Below are 15,190 nucleotides of genomic sequence, written 5' to 3' on the forward strand. Positions count from 1 at the left end.
GAAAGTAAGGGAAAACCCAACTAAAGACAGCTTAAGAATCATGTTAATTCACATGAGAAGATTATCTCATGTAAGAAGAAGTCTCATTATAGGGAAGTCCCAGGGCTAGTTAATTAAAGCAGTTTGATGATGTCATCCAAGGCCCAAGTTTGTTCCATCTTTCATCTTTCTGCTCTCCCATCCTTGGCTCATTGGCTTGTCCTCAGGCTGACATGGCTTCCACAGTTCTAATGTTACATGTAGGTGCAACAACATCTGGCAGAAGAAATAAGACTTTTCCCCCATGTATTTCTTTTTAAGAACAAGACAGTCTTTCCAAGAAGACCCTTCCATTCCATAGACCATGTCTTATCGACCAAAATTGGACAGAACATTTCAAGAAGGGTTTGAACAGTATTTGTTGCCTACAACTTCTATGACACCAAACATGGTGACATAAAACAATGGAAATTTATTCTGTCACAGTAGTTCTGGAGGCCAGAAGTCCAAAAGCAGTATCATTGGGTCAAAATCAAGGTGTCAGTAGGGCCGTGCTCCCTCTGGAGGTCCTAGGGGAAAATTCATTCCTTGCCTCTTCCACCTTCTGATGGCTGCTAGCATTCCTTGGCTTGTGGCCACAGAATGCTCAAATCTCTCTTTGTTCCATTTTCATATCACCTTCTCCTCTGTGTGTCTGTGTGAAATCTCCCTTTGCCTCTCTCTTTCTCTCTCTCTCTTTTGTTTAAAATATGGAATGCTTCACAAATTTGCATGTCACTCTTGTGCAGGGGCCATGCTAATCTCTCTGTATTGTTCCCATTTTAGTACATGTGCTGTGGAAGCAAGCAGTGCCTCTCTCTTATAAGGACACTTGTGATGGCATTTAGGGCTCACCCAGATAATTCAGTATACTTGACTTATCTCAAGATGCTTAACTTAATCACATCTGGAAAGAGCCATCTTCCAAATAATGTAACATTTGCAGGTCTGGGTATTAGGATCTTATAACTTTGGGGACCGTTATTCAACCTGCTACCGTCATGGAGAACTTTGATTGTCAAAGTAAAAAACTTTGACTTTTTTTAAAGTAATAGACAGCCATTAAATCAACTACCAGCAAGAGGGAACTACCATGATTTTTTTATATTAATTAAGATTTACTTAAGTCAAATAAGGGAGGTGTCGGCCTAAAAATATTGAAATTCAGCAGGCATGGAAAAATCTGGAATATGACTGTTAGATAGGCAAACATCAGTATCTGCTGTAGCATACTTGTATGCAACTATTGTGTTTAGCAAGAGCTCACAATGACTTAAGAAAATAATTTTTATAAAGTAATAGGAAAAATGTTTTATCTATAGTATGGTCACAACACAGAGAGTGAAATACTCTTGTGCATAAAAAAAAATGGAGACAGTACACTAAAAAAGTTGCTAGTGGTTTTCTGGAGGTGGTGGGAATTTGGGTTATTGACTTTCTTTTCTCTCCTTTTTTGTATTTTCCAAAATTTTTATGAAAAGTATATATGTTGCTTAAGTTAAAATAATAAATCAGTAGCATTATATTGTTAGATGATAATACTAGAGTATTTTTAAAGATAATATCAGTTTATTTTGTATCATGTCACTTAATTTCTCTATCTCATTTAGTTCACCATATCATGAAATTACACAGAATAGTCACAGATTCTACCCAATTTCTTCTGCTTTCAAAAAGACCTAGAACCCTTACCTTGTCACTAGAGTTATCTTTCTGAAATACAGGTTGTGAGATCCACCATGCCTCTCATCAAAAACATTTAATGCCTTTCTGTTGCTTTAGAAAGTGTCTTTTCTTTTTTAACTTTGGCACTCAGAGCTCTCCACTACCTCGTCCAAATTCTTTTTCAAAGTCCCTGACACCAGATGCCCACTACATTCAGTCATGTACGTCTTGCTCTGCCATGCCCTTTTACACTCTTCCCCAAGCTGATTTCTAACTCAGGGCTTCTCACTGTGCTCCCAGATGGAGGAGCAGCTCAGCTTCCCCAAGGATCCTATTAGAAATGCAAATTCTCAGGCCCCATCCTAGACCTACTGAATCAGAAACTCTGGGGGTGAGCCTACGGACGCATATGTTAACAAACCCTCTAGGTAATTTCAATGTATGCAAGTGTTTGAGAGGCTCTGGGTTAGCTCTCTTTGTCCTACTTTCTTTATTATTGCATTCTTACATCTGTAGCTATCAACATTGCTAGAATAACCACTGTATTATTCTTCCTAGAGAATTAATTTGTAAATCAATTTTATAAGCATATATTGTGCCAGCCATTGGCCTTCCAAATGAATAACATACCTGTATTCCTATGGTTTTCTTGCTATATCAGTCATTTTTCCTTTAGGTAAGTATTTCTTATCCTGTTTTAATGTATTTTATGCATACAAGTCAACGAACCAGGGCAAGAATGAACACCTTTTTTTTTTTTTAAATATCAGCCGACAAGAAACAGCTTCTTTTTTTTTTTTTTAATTTTTATTTATTTATTTATTTATTTATTTTATTTATGGCTGTGTTGGGTCTTCGTTTCTGTGTGAGGGCTTTCTCTAGTTGCGGCAAGCGGGGGCCACTCTTCATCGCGGTGCGCGGGCCTCTCACTATCGCGGCCTCTCTTGTTGCGGAGCACAGGCTCCAGACGCGCAGGCTCAGTAGTTGTGGCTCACGGGCCCAGCCGCTCCGCGACACGTGGGATCTTCCCAGACCAGGGCTCGAACCCGTGTCCCCTGCATTGGCAGGCAGATTCTCAACCACTGCACCACCAGGGAAGCCCAACACCTTTTCTTAATGATCCTCTGGATCATTTAGTCTAAAATCATTGAATGCCTGCTTTGAGCCAGGGATTGTCTATGATTCAAAGCCGTTCCTTCAGCCGTGGTTCATCGAATAGGCCTGGTAATACATGACCATCCCTCCATCTCTCCCTTTTTCCTCAGCTAAACCAAAAACATACCCAGAAGAATTATGGCCAGTGTGTCTAAAGGCCCAAGAGAACCCCCCACCAACTATACTTGTAGTTTTATAACCTTGGGAAGATCATCTTTCCCCAGAGTCTTACATTCATCATTGGTGGAAGTAGAGATGGTAAGGGTTTTTTCCTTTGTATATATGGACTCTCATGGGCTGGAATTTATGAGCTTCCATAGAGCTCTGTGGTGAGGGAGGGCTCAGGTCCTACTTTTTTCTCCACTGCCATCTGAAGGAAGTGTGTTTTGACCTCTGATCAACACCTAACCCCATGGCTGGCACAGAGTAAAGGTCTACTAAACAACTGTTGAATAAATGGAAGAAATAATGGAAGAAACGATGGATGGACAGAAGGATAGAAGGAAGAAAGGGAGAGAGGGAGAGGGAGGAGGGAAAGAGAAGGAAGGAAGGGAAGGAGGGAGGGAGGAAGGAAGAGAGAAGGAGGCAGGGAGATGGCTAAGGGTAGATCAGACACAGCTTCTGATGGGGGGAAATGCTTACGGGAGACAGGTAGAATTGGAACTCTTAATACCTAACCTGTGCCAGATACGTAGGTAGGTAGATAGATCGATAGATCGATAGATAGATATGCTCTAACAGTAAATTAACTGTTCCATTTGGTTCCCTCCCCCGGAGGTTGTTTCCAGCAGCTCCTCCCTGGTGCAAAGCATGAGGCCTCCCTTCGAGTCTGAGAAAAGGGCTTTGTGAATTGTAAAGCAGAATGCAGATGGTGATTAACTAAAGCATCACAAGCAAGGACAAGTCTCCTGAGCAGTCCCGAGAGAGACTGTTTTGCCTTCTTTTTGTCATTTGAATTCTCAAAATTGTCCCCAGCTTAGACCAAATCAACCTCAAATGGTCTATGATTTAAATTTCCACTCTGAAACTAAGCAACTTGGGAATTGTAGGAATTGCACCACTCGGAGATAATTTATAAATAACACTCGCCTTTCAAATGGCCTCTGTCTTCCCAAAGAGCCCTCTGTCCTGTCAGTGGGACTGCTCCCAAGGCCCAAACTGCTAAATTGGGCCAGCAACACTGAAGTCGCTGGTGGGAACATCTTATCTCTGATTTCTTCTAAGAATTTTGGACACTTTATTGAAACATTTGTTTTTCCTCATGTAAAATGTAGGCTAAAAAGTTATTAGCTATCTTTAGGTTTGGAAAGGCTTTCAGGATTTTAATGCATGTGATTCACTCAGCTTTTACTTTGTCCACTGCTAAAATAGTTGAAACTCAAATCAAATACTAAGCAGAACCCAAAACATCCTGGATACTTAGTGATGTTCAGGGGCATTAAACAATGACTAAGCGCTCTGCTCCTTTTTTACAGAGTTCTGTGGACATGAAAGGGAGCCATTGACACCATCTTTTCCCCTCCGTTTCTTTCAGGTCAGTCCTGGTGGGCACAGCCTTAGCCTGTGTTTGTCTGTGCCTCTGAAAGGCCAGTCCAGCTGTGTTAAACTGGACAGTAGTGTTTTGCGGGACCGAGGCAGACAAGACCATGCAGAGTTGACTGGCCTGGGAAATGATCCCTGTTATCATATGTCTGTTGGGTTCTCATGTTGATATTTTTTTCCTTGCCTCTGCCGGGCTGGAGTGATCGAAGTCTCATGTCTGTTCACACTCTGGGATTATGATACATCTCATCAGCCCTCATTACTGCTCAGGGAGGGGCAAAAAAATTTTTTTTAATTAATTAATTAATTAATTAATTTATTTATTTATTTTTGGCTGTGTTGGGTCTTCGTTTCTGTGCGAGGGCTTTCTCTAGTTGCGGCAAGCGGGGGCCACTGTTCATCGTGGTGCGTGGGCCTCTCACTATCGCGGCCTCTCTTGTTGCGGAGCACAGGCTCCAGACGCGCAGGCTCAGTAGTTGTGGCTCACGGGCCTAGTTGCTCCGCAGCATGTGGGATCTTCCCAGACCAGGGCTCGAACCCGTGTCGCCTGCATTGGCAGGCAGACTCTCAACCACTACGCCACCAGGGAAGCCCGGGGCAAAATTTTTAAATGGTCAAGTTCAAAGGAGAGTGCTGCTAGCTCTGATCTCTGTTTCTCTAGCAGAATTCCACCAGCCCCATTCCTACACCCAAAATGCACACGCTGAGCCCTCCCCTGCCCCTGGCTGGGGGTATCTGAATTCATACACATGCCTGCAATTGGCTCTGTGGTCTGGAGGTCTTCACATTGCTTCTCAAGGATCCACTAATGGCAAATGACAAAATTGACCGGCTGGCGCAGGAGAGAGTCATATTGAACTCCTTGCATGAGAAACAAGAGATTTATAAAGCAGGGCTTTTCTGGTGTTGAGGTGAAAATTTTTTCATTTGGGAAATATATGGCATAATACACAGAGGTGTGCAATTTCAAATATAATGGGCACATGTACATGTTAAGACAGAACACACCCATTTCTGAGAACATTGTTCAGCTTGGAAAGCATCTGAAAAGGCAGCTTCATAGTGGGACTCTTCTCTGTTTCTCTCTGGGTCCCACAGAGTTGTTCTTTTTATTTATTTATTTTTTATTTGTTTATGCTGGGTCTTAGTTGCGGCTCGCCAGCTCCTTAGTTGCAGCAGGCAGGCTCCTTAGTTGCAGCACGTGGTCTCCTTAGTTGCGGCAGGTGGCATCCTTAGTTGCGGCTCACAGGCTCCTTAATTGTGGCATGCAAACTCTTGGGTGCGGCATGCATGTGGGATCTAGTTCCCTGACCAGAGATTCAACCTTGGCCCCCTGCATTGGGAGCACAGAGTCTTATCCACTGCACCACCAGGGAAGTCCCCACAGAGTTGTTCTTTGTGTGGCCTCCACCCCTTCTCTTTTGTTCCCCTTATGTTTTATAGCATTGTTTTTCTAACGGGGGAAAGAAAGTTCCTAGGGATGTGTATCAGCATTTCTATGTATACTTTAAAAAAACATATTTCATATTATAACAGAATTCCATAATTTGGGAGCCAATAAAAGACTACTGTTCTCATAGTATAAGCAAAGAAAGTAAAGTTTGACAAGTTCTCTTTGCTGGAGGGAATCTGTGTCATGAGTCTTCAAAGGGGGCACCTGCTGGGGGTGCGGTCTCATCTTCCTAGGTGGGTCACGTCAAGATCTTCTTGGGTGGTCGAGCATAACATTTTTGTTTATAAAATAGGAAAAGAAAACATTTTTAAGGTTCAAAACAATTCTAGGCAAAGATCATAACAGGAAACACCTGTATCTTTCCTGTAGGATCAAACTTGAGGCAACTGAGCTGAGACAGGGGTCCCCCTGCCAAGGTAGGAGCCGCATATTCGGGGCCTCTGGTCCAGGATCAGGAAGAGAAAGGTGAGTGTTGTGTGTGAAGACAGCCGTGGCTTCAACAACACAGGCTTTGCCTTCATTGCGTGGACATGGTTGCCCTAGGCAAATGGAAAGAGGAAGAGAATTGAGGGCAGTGAGTCCAGCAAGGGGCCTCAGAATGGGGCCTGCAGAGCTGGCAGCCAGGAGGCTGTAGTAGCTTTCCTCAAGAAGCAGTTGTGAAGCATGGGGGGAGGAAGAGGGACAGAGGCTCCTTCCTAATCTTCACTGATGGTGCCCTGGGCAGGGGGTGTGGGCAGAGGCCCCACCTGAGCAGAGCAGACAGCAAAGTTAATTCCTGAAACTCTTAGTGGGGAGGCGGCTCTCTGCAGGTGACTTCATGGTGTCACTTCTACAGGGCCTTCTGAACCTACCCAGGTGTGTTAGTCCCACAGTCTTCATGTGCAATGGCTCTGGGGAACAAAAAGAGTGAGTTGGATAAGAGTGGCGACACAGGGGATAGCATCAGAATCATAGCAAGCAGATCTAATAAGTGAGTTAACGGTGAAAAGAAGAGAAAGCCCAGTGAGCACCAAACGCCACAGCAATCCCCGTGTCCCACAGCTGTAGATGGGACAGGCGAGGACAACTGGGACAGAATTTTGTGGAAGAGCTGGTGGGACACTGTTTTGGTGAAAGGATAACCTCCCTGTCATGCTAGGGAGGGATAGCAAGGAGCGCCAGGGGAGACCAAGCTGCAGAACAGAAGGATGGGCCTGAGAGAGGGCTCTAAGAGCTGAGCATGGCGCCAGCCCACGTGCAGCAAGGAAACCGGGACTTCAGTCTTCTAACCACAAGGAACTGGATTCTTCCAACACCCTGAAGGAGCTTGGAAGTGAATTCTTCCCCAGAGCCTGCAGATAAGAGCCCAGCTAGCCAACACTTTCCTGTTGGCCTGTGAGACCCTAAATGGAGAACTCAGCTAAGCCCACTCAGACTTCTGACCTATAGAAGTAGAAGTGATACGTGAGTGTTTTAAGCCACTAAGTTTTTGGTCGTTTGTTGTGCAACAATAGAAGAGTAATACAGCAGCCATGCTCGTTCAGGTACGCATCGTTTGTAACTGCTTTTGCAATACGCCTGCAGAGTTAAGTAGTAACGACAGAGACCTCATGGCCTGCAAAACCTAAAATATTTACTATCTGGCTCTTAACAGAAAAAGTTTACTAATCTGTGCTTTCATCAAAAACATAACCTCACCTCAGATATGTTTAGTGAGAGTTTTATGCCCGACCCAAGGCTTGCAAGAAACAGGACTTACATCTAGGAACGCTCAGCAAACATGCCTTTCATCAAACTGAAACAGGCCAAAAAAACTAGTAGATACGAGGCTGTCCTGCAGACCCATTCTCCATTCCAGTTTTTAAAAGGCTGGGGGGGGAGAGAGAGAGAGAGGGAGGGAGGAAAAAAATCAGAGCGATATGTACCATCTGCATATTGGAGATTGTCATTTTCCACATTATGAATTTTTATAGTAGTTAAATTTTGTGTAACAAATTCATATTAAATTAATAATAATTATAACCGTATGATTATTAAAGGGTACATTGTGCCCCACTGTGTGCTCCTTGGAGCAGTGGCCTGGAGGAAGAGAAGGTATGAAAACTATTGCTTTGTGATCAGAACTTGAATTCACTCCACTGATTCTTGACTTTTCCTCCCTTCATGGTGCCCCTTCTACCTTCACAGTGGGACAAGTCAGGGTGATGCAATTCTTCATTCACCATTGTTGTTTATCTAGAAGAGTAATTATCAACCATTTAGAGTTACAGTGCCCTCTAGACACACACACACACACACACACACACACACACACACACACACAAGATTTGGCATGGTATGTATTTAGCTAAGTTGAATGAAAATTCAGATGATTCTGAAGATTGGAAGAAAGAGTTGAAGAGTTATATTGGTACCCTCAGGCTGTGATAACCAATTACCACAAACTGGGTGGCATAAAACAACATACATTTATTCTCTCACAGTTTTGGAGGCCAAAAGACTGAAATCAAGGTGTTTTCAGAGTTGGCTCCTTCTGGAGGGTCTGAGGGAGAATCCATTCCATGCCTCTCTCCTAGCTTCTGATGGCTGCTAGCAATCCTCGGAGTTCCCTTGGCCTGTAGCTGAATAACTCCAGTCTCTGCCTCCATTTTCACGTGGTCTTCCTCTTCCTGTGTCTGCGTCTCAAGTCTCTCTCTGCCTTTCTCTTTTAAGGACACCTGTCATTGGATTTAGGCGACCCTAAATGCAGGATGATCTCATCTTGAGATCCTTGATTATACGTACAAAGACTGGTTTGCCAAATAAGGTCACAATCCAGGTCTTGAGGGTTAAAACTTGGGTATATCTTTTTGGAGGCCCCAATTCAACTCACTACAGAAAGTATTTGCATGTTCCTGTAGCTGATAGCAAAAACTTTTTCTCAATTTCCTAACTAGCGATTAAAATCAATAAATCTGTCTTATATAGTGGGAAGAATTGTTTTGTTTTTTCTCATGGGGCTTAATGAATACTCAGCTCCTCTCCCCACGATCCTGTGAATATAGATTGGACAGTTCCTCAATGGCAAGGCCTGTGAGAGATGTCAAAACCTTTGCCACTGTCCTACATGGGCGTCCCCACCCTGTCTTGTCGGTTTCATCCATTTGGACAAAACCCAAGCTAGGGCAACATTAGGTGTGTCAACAATCAGGGTTGTTATCCTCAAGTGTAAAGCCTAGGAGAGAACCCTGTGGAGTCTTTCTGTAGGTGGGAAATTGTCTGTGCTCTCTAGCAGAGGAGTATGGGTCTCTCCGGAAACAAGTCCATGCCACTTACTGTCCATTTGGCCTTGGGAAAATCTGATGTTGCGATCTGGGTTCTCTCTCTGTAAAGAAGGTACGACAATGCCTTGCTACCTTACCAGGGTGTTGTGTGAATTTGCTGACACCCATAAAGCTCCCTGAAAATGAAGAGGCTTACATAAGTCCCTGGTATTATTCACACAGCAAACGTTTTCCCCTGAGAATAAAGTACTAAATGGTACCATTGTGCAGCTGGTGGAACGTATTCAAAAGTTTCCGTTCACAACTAGTAGATCAAGTTGTGGGTGGCTGTATGGACTTGCTGTGCTCATGCCAAGCTGCATCCAAAACAGCGGCACAATGGACTATCCTGGAATGAAAAGCCGTACTGTAAGAGACGGCCACATCATGGCATTGCATCATATAGGACAGTCCTGTAGCCAGTGTAGCCAGTGATTTCTTATGCACCTTTTCCTTATGGCAGAAAGGAACAATAGCAGAAACAGTGGCCACGTGGATATCTAACGTGACAGCTATTGAGAAGCAGCTATCTTCTCCCACCACATTGACAAACTTCCCAAGCCTATGGACGCTCACGATTGAGGGCAGGAGGAGGGATTATAATTATAGCTCTTCTTTCTTTCTTCCTTTCTGAATTCTTGGGCCAGGAAAAGCCAGCGTTCTAAATCAGATGGTGTACAGGTTAAGGACCTATTCTCTTTAAATACAATTCATCTGGGTGGGAGTATGTTGGAACAGTCTGGACAGAATGCTACTGGCTGGCATAGGAGATAAGAGAGGATTGCCTTTCCACCATTATAAGCCCTGGAAATACTCCAGGACATGATGCTGGGAAAACGCCTTCTTTCTTTTTTTTTTTTAATTTAATTTAACTTAATTAAATTTAATTAATTAATTAATTTTGGCTGCTCCGGGTCTTAGTTGCGGCTCGTGGGATTTTCGTTGCAGCGTGTTTAGCTGTGGCATGCGGACTTCTTACTTGCGGCATGTGGACTCAGTTGTGGCACACAGACTTCTTAGTTGCAGCACACAGACTTCTTAGTTGCGGCATGCAGACCTCTTAGTTGCAGCATGTAGACTTCTTAGTTGCAGCATGCGGACTCTTTGTTGCAGCATGCATGTGAGATCTAGTTCCCCAACCAGGGATCGAACCCAGGCCCCCTTCATTGGGAGTGTGGATTCTTACCCACTGGACTACCAGGGAAGTCCCGCCTTCTTTTCATTTTGGGACTTTCAGCCTCTGGATGCCACATCTGAGATGACAGATATTTTGATTAAATGAGAGGAAGATTAGCTACTGAAGATATTGCATTTAGTTTTTAAAAGTAATCATGTTCGATTAGAAATATTTGGGGATTACATTAACAAACTCCCTTGGATCAAGGTTATCCCTTTGGTGGTAAATATTCTCACATTAAAGAGCTGAGGAGGAATCACAGATCATGGAATTTTTTAGCTGTGAGTGGTCTATCTTGATATTAAACTATTTGATAACTTTTTAAATCCCATAGACAAGCTTGCATTTTTTCCCTCTTTTTGTTCAGTGATACCAAAAGTAGAAAAGAAGATCTTTCTAAGTATTTAAGCTTTGAAGTTGGTTAAAACCTTTAGATTGTAATGCAAAGGCTATGGAGAAGGATTGTGCAACCCACAGGGTACATTGGATTCCCTCTGGCCTCTCCCTCCCGCATTCCTGTCACATCCTGTTTTCAGAGAACCTTTCATTCATTCACTCAGTGCCCATTTACTGAGCACCTACTATTCCCTAGACAGTGTGCTAAGTGCTAGGGGTACAAAAAGATGATGGGTGCACAGCCACTGCCCTCATTGGAGCCCCTCACCTAGTGAGGAGCAAAGTGATGCGTATCATCATGGAAGCAAGGTGAGAGCTAGAATAAGTGAAGGAACATGGGGTGTTCCAGGACACGTAAATAGATCAGTATTCTTGGGAGAGTAGAGTTTGACTGGGGGAGTTGGGGGAGGATGGCAAGAAGCAATGGGAATTTAGGCAGGATGTGGGCAGGAGAGATGATAGAGGGTTTCATATGTGCTACAGATGAATATGATTTACCCTTTAGATGATAGGGAGGCAGTGGAGTGCTCATCCTGGCAGCAAGATTAGAGATGGCTTGTAAGGGAGTGAGACTGGGGATAAGGTCAAAGCAAGGATCCAGGAAACAGGGGATAACAACCTGAGCCAAGGCAGAGTTGGGATAGAGAGGAAGGGATGCAGAATTAGTGGTCTGTATGGAATAAAAGACAAGGAGACATTCCAGGAGGATCTGGCACATTGCATGTACCTCTGCATGAATAGACATAATATTTTTGGCATAGAGGTCATGCCAAGAGGCAGTGAACAGTTTTTTTAGTGGACTACAGTAAAGCATGACTGGCTTTGATAAAAGCCCATGGAGAGGGCTTCCCTGGTGGCACAGTGGTTGAGAATCTGCCTGCCGATGCAGGGGACACGGGTTCGAGCCCTGGTCTGGGAAGATCCCACATGCAGCGGAGCAACCGGGCCTGTGAGCCACAATTACTGAGCCTGCGCGTCTGGAGCCTGTGCTCCGCAGCAAGAGAGGCCACGACAGTGAGAGGCCCGCACACCACGATGAAGAGTGGCCCCCACTCGCCGCAACTAGAGAAAGCCCTCGCACAGAAACGAAGACCCAACACAGCCAAAAAAATAAATAATAATTAAAAAAAAAAAAAAAAAAAAGCCCGTGGAGATTGTGTCTGGTGAGCTGACACCAGGAGATTCCATTCAGTCACCTTTGTGGAAACCGGAGAGTAGTTTCTTACACCTAGTCCAGGCCTTTCTTGCCTTCTTCAATGTGCCTTTGTGTTCAGTCCCCTGTTTGAATACCAGTTACTCTAGAATGTCTTTTGTATTCATCAACATCATTCTACATGGGCAATAGTATTAACAACTACCATCGTTGGGAGACTACCATATGACAGAAGTGTTACATACACTTTTAAAATTTCTTAATAGCTCTGCAAAGAAACTATTATTAACTTGAGGCCCAAGAGGTACCCTAAGGCCACACAGCTAGTGAGGCAGAATGTGATTTGCACCCTGGGCCTCCTGACAAAGCCTATGCTATTTTTACTATGCTTCAGGGTTATCCACCATTATAACCCATTGTCCAGTCAAGACCCTGGGCTCTGTATTTTGTCCTCGGTGACAGAGCCCAGTAAAAGTGTGTTATATACAAAATACTTTCAAAAATATACAAAAGTGGGTTTTGCCTGATTTCCATGAAGGGGTTTGGGTTTCAGCGTTCCAAAACTTTTAAAGGACTAAAGACTGTGTACTAACAAAAAAAATTTAAGGAACAAATTACTTATTCTGATAAATCATACTTTACAATACAAAATGGTCCAGGTGATTAATAAAAATTACATAACTCTTTCAGAGAGAATGGAATCAGGAGGGATGCTTCAATTCCTTACCCATAAGGATGTGTAGAGCTTCTTTAGGAATAAACATTCTAGAACCTAAATGTGGGCAGGACCTGACAGTGATTATTGGGGATGATGGATGGGTGAGTTCAGATTTTGTCCCTCATTCAGTGGTGTTGGCCCATCGCTACTCAGTACTTAGTCTACTAATCATCTACTCTATTTGGAACACTGCTTTTGGTACTGGGAAGGTGAGAAGAAATGGAGATACAAAAAAAACTCAAAGTCATGGTCCCTCTTGAGACTTTCAGGAGAAGTGAAAGACAGTTATCAATGCCCTCAAAGGTTAAAGCAGTAACAGGTATCTCAAGGATACTACTCAGGACCACAGAGTTTAATAGCTGGGCCTTAGAGACCACTTTGTCCAAACTTTACAGTTCGAAGATAATGGAATTAAACCCAAAGGTGTTTGTGACTTGCCTGAGGTCAGAAAGATAGCTGATGTGAGAGCTACCTCTGCCATGAGTCTGCTTGTATTGCTGTTATTTTTATTTAATAATTAATTTAAAAATATGTAGTGCATTCACTTGAGAGGGAAAAAAAAGAGAATCTTCTATTTAACTGAGGAAAAAACACCAACAAACCAAAAAGATCTCAGCCTGTCATTTGGAAGGGACTGATCATGAGAGTTGTTAGGCATATGCCTGGATCTTCATTGCAGCGTTTTTAAAATAATAGTAACATATAGGAAGCACCTTGAATTTCTATCATTAGAGGACTGACTATATTAGGATTAATCCACACATTGAAATATTATTATATTATACAGCCATGAACAAAATGAGGCAGATCTATGTGTAATTGATGTAGATGTATTTTAGGTGAGAAAATTGAGGTGTAGATCAATGTTCTATATCCCTTCAACAAGTTTTTTACAGTCTCAGCTCAATGTGAGTTAACATAAAATAACTTTTCCCAATGATAGCTATAGTAGATACTATCATTTTGTTGTCCCAGATCTATTATATATCTTTTCCATATTTTAATACTTTCCCACAATTTAAATTCCAGTTTTCCAATGTAGAATAAACAACAACAACCCTAACTGCCATTTCCCATGCCCCAAAGGTGAGGACATATAATTTAGGTTCCATAAATAAGATATACTTACAAAAGATTTTAACTTAGAACTAACTTTTGTTTAAAAAGGAGCATCCATCTGTCCCCTCTCAGCAGAAGCAGTGTCTTGGAGCCAGAAGTTGTGGCAGCTTTCTGACTTTGGTTTTTGTTTTTTTGTTTGTTTGTTTTTATTTTTTATTGTGACAATATAATTCCTGAGGTGAGTTCCTTGGAGCTCAGCCTGGGGTCTGTTTCATCAGTCCTATCAGTGGTTCAATGAATTTTCTGTATTGCCCAAATAAATCCCTTTCTGATAAAGGGATTTATCAGAAATTCCTTTATCCCTTTATCAGCTAGAGTGGATTCCGTTGACCTGCAACTAAGTACCATCACCAATACAAATAATTTCAACCCTACTCTGTCAAATTCTCCTCTACCATTATTTAATGATACCTTGGGCAGGTCTCATAGTTGTAATTAAAAATTAAATCTAATTTACCTTAGAATTTCTAAGGTGTGATATTGGCTCTGGGCCTAGATATTGTCTCCTCCCTTGCTCTTGCCTGTTGCGTTTCTCCAGTCTTCCTTCCACTTCTGTGAGTTTCCCAATAACCTTTCTGATACAAGAATTTAACACTATACATTTTCCTCTAAGACTGCTTTAGCTGCACCCTACAAATTTTGTTTTACTGCATTTTAGTTTTCATTCAATTCAAGATACTTTCCAGTTTCCCTTGTGACTTTTTCTTTGACTCATGTGTTACTTAGAGCATGTTGTTTAATTTCCACATATTTGGGGATTCTAAAGATATTTTTCTGTAATTGATTTCTTCTCTAATTCTATCATGGTCAGAGAACATACCTTGGATGATTTCAATTTTTTAACCTTTTTCAGGTACTGCTGTTTTAGGTGAAGTGTTATATAAATGTCAATTAGATCAAATTGGTTGATAGTATTGCTTAGGTCATCTGCATCCTTACTAATTTTCTCTCTGTTTGTTCTATTGATTACTGAGAGAAAAGTGCTAAAGATCCCAACTATAACTGTGGATGTGTCTATTTCTCCTTTCAGCTTTGTCAGTTTTTGCTTCATGTATTTTGAAGCGGTCTTATAAGATGCATACATTTAGGATTGTGATATCTTCTTTACAAATCAACCTCTTTCTCATAATGTAATGTCCATTCATCCCTGGTAATAATTCCTTGTTCTTAGGTTTACTTTGTATGATATTAATATAGGCACTTTGGCTTTCTTTTTATTAGCGTTTGATAAATGTTTGTTTCTCTTCCTTTACTTTTAACTTATACATGTCTTTAGACTTAAAACACGTTTCTTGTAGGTAGCGTATGGTTGAATCTTGCTTTTTTCTTTTTTTTTAAATGAATTAATTTATTTATTTATTGGCTGTGTTGGGTCTTCATTGCTGCATGCGGGCTTTCTCTAGTTGCAGCAAGAGGGGGCTACTCTTTGTTGCAGTGCGTGGGCTTCTCATTGCGGTGGCTTCTCTTGTTGTGGAGCACAGGCTCTAGGCATGCAGGCTTCAGTAGTTGTGGC

General features: G+C 42.3%; 1 protein-coding gene across 1 annotated transcript in view; it reads left to right on the forward strand.

Moving 5' to 3' along the window:
- The window catches only part of ANKRD55 (ankyrin repeat domain 55), a 415,656-nt gene that overhangs the window by 124,174 nt on the left and 276,292 nt on the right, over positions 1-15,190 (forward strand). The window contains exon 4 of the mRNA XM_082457594.1: positions 6,203-6,298. The gene's annotated coding sequence lies outside the window, so the exon portion shown is untranslated. The remainder of the gene's footprint in view (positions 1-6,202; positions 6,299-15,190) is intronic.

Source organism: Balaenoptera physalus (assembly GCF_965194825.1).
Source record: "Balaenoptera physalus genome assembly, chromosome: 3".
NCBI lineage: Eukaryota > Metazoa > Chordata > Mammalia > Artiodactyla > Balaenopteridae > Balaenoptera > Balaenoptera physalus.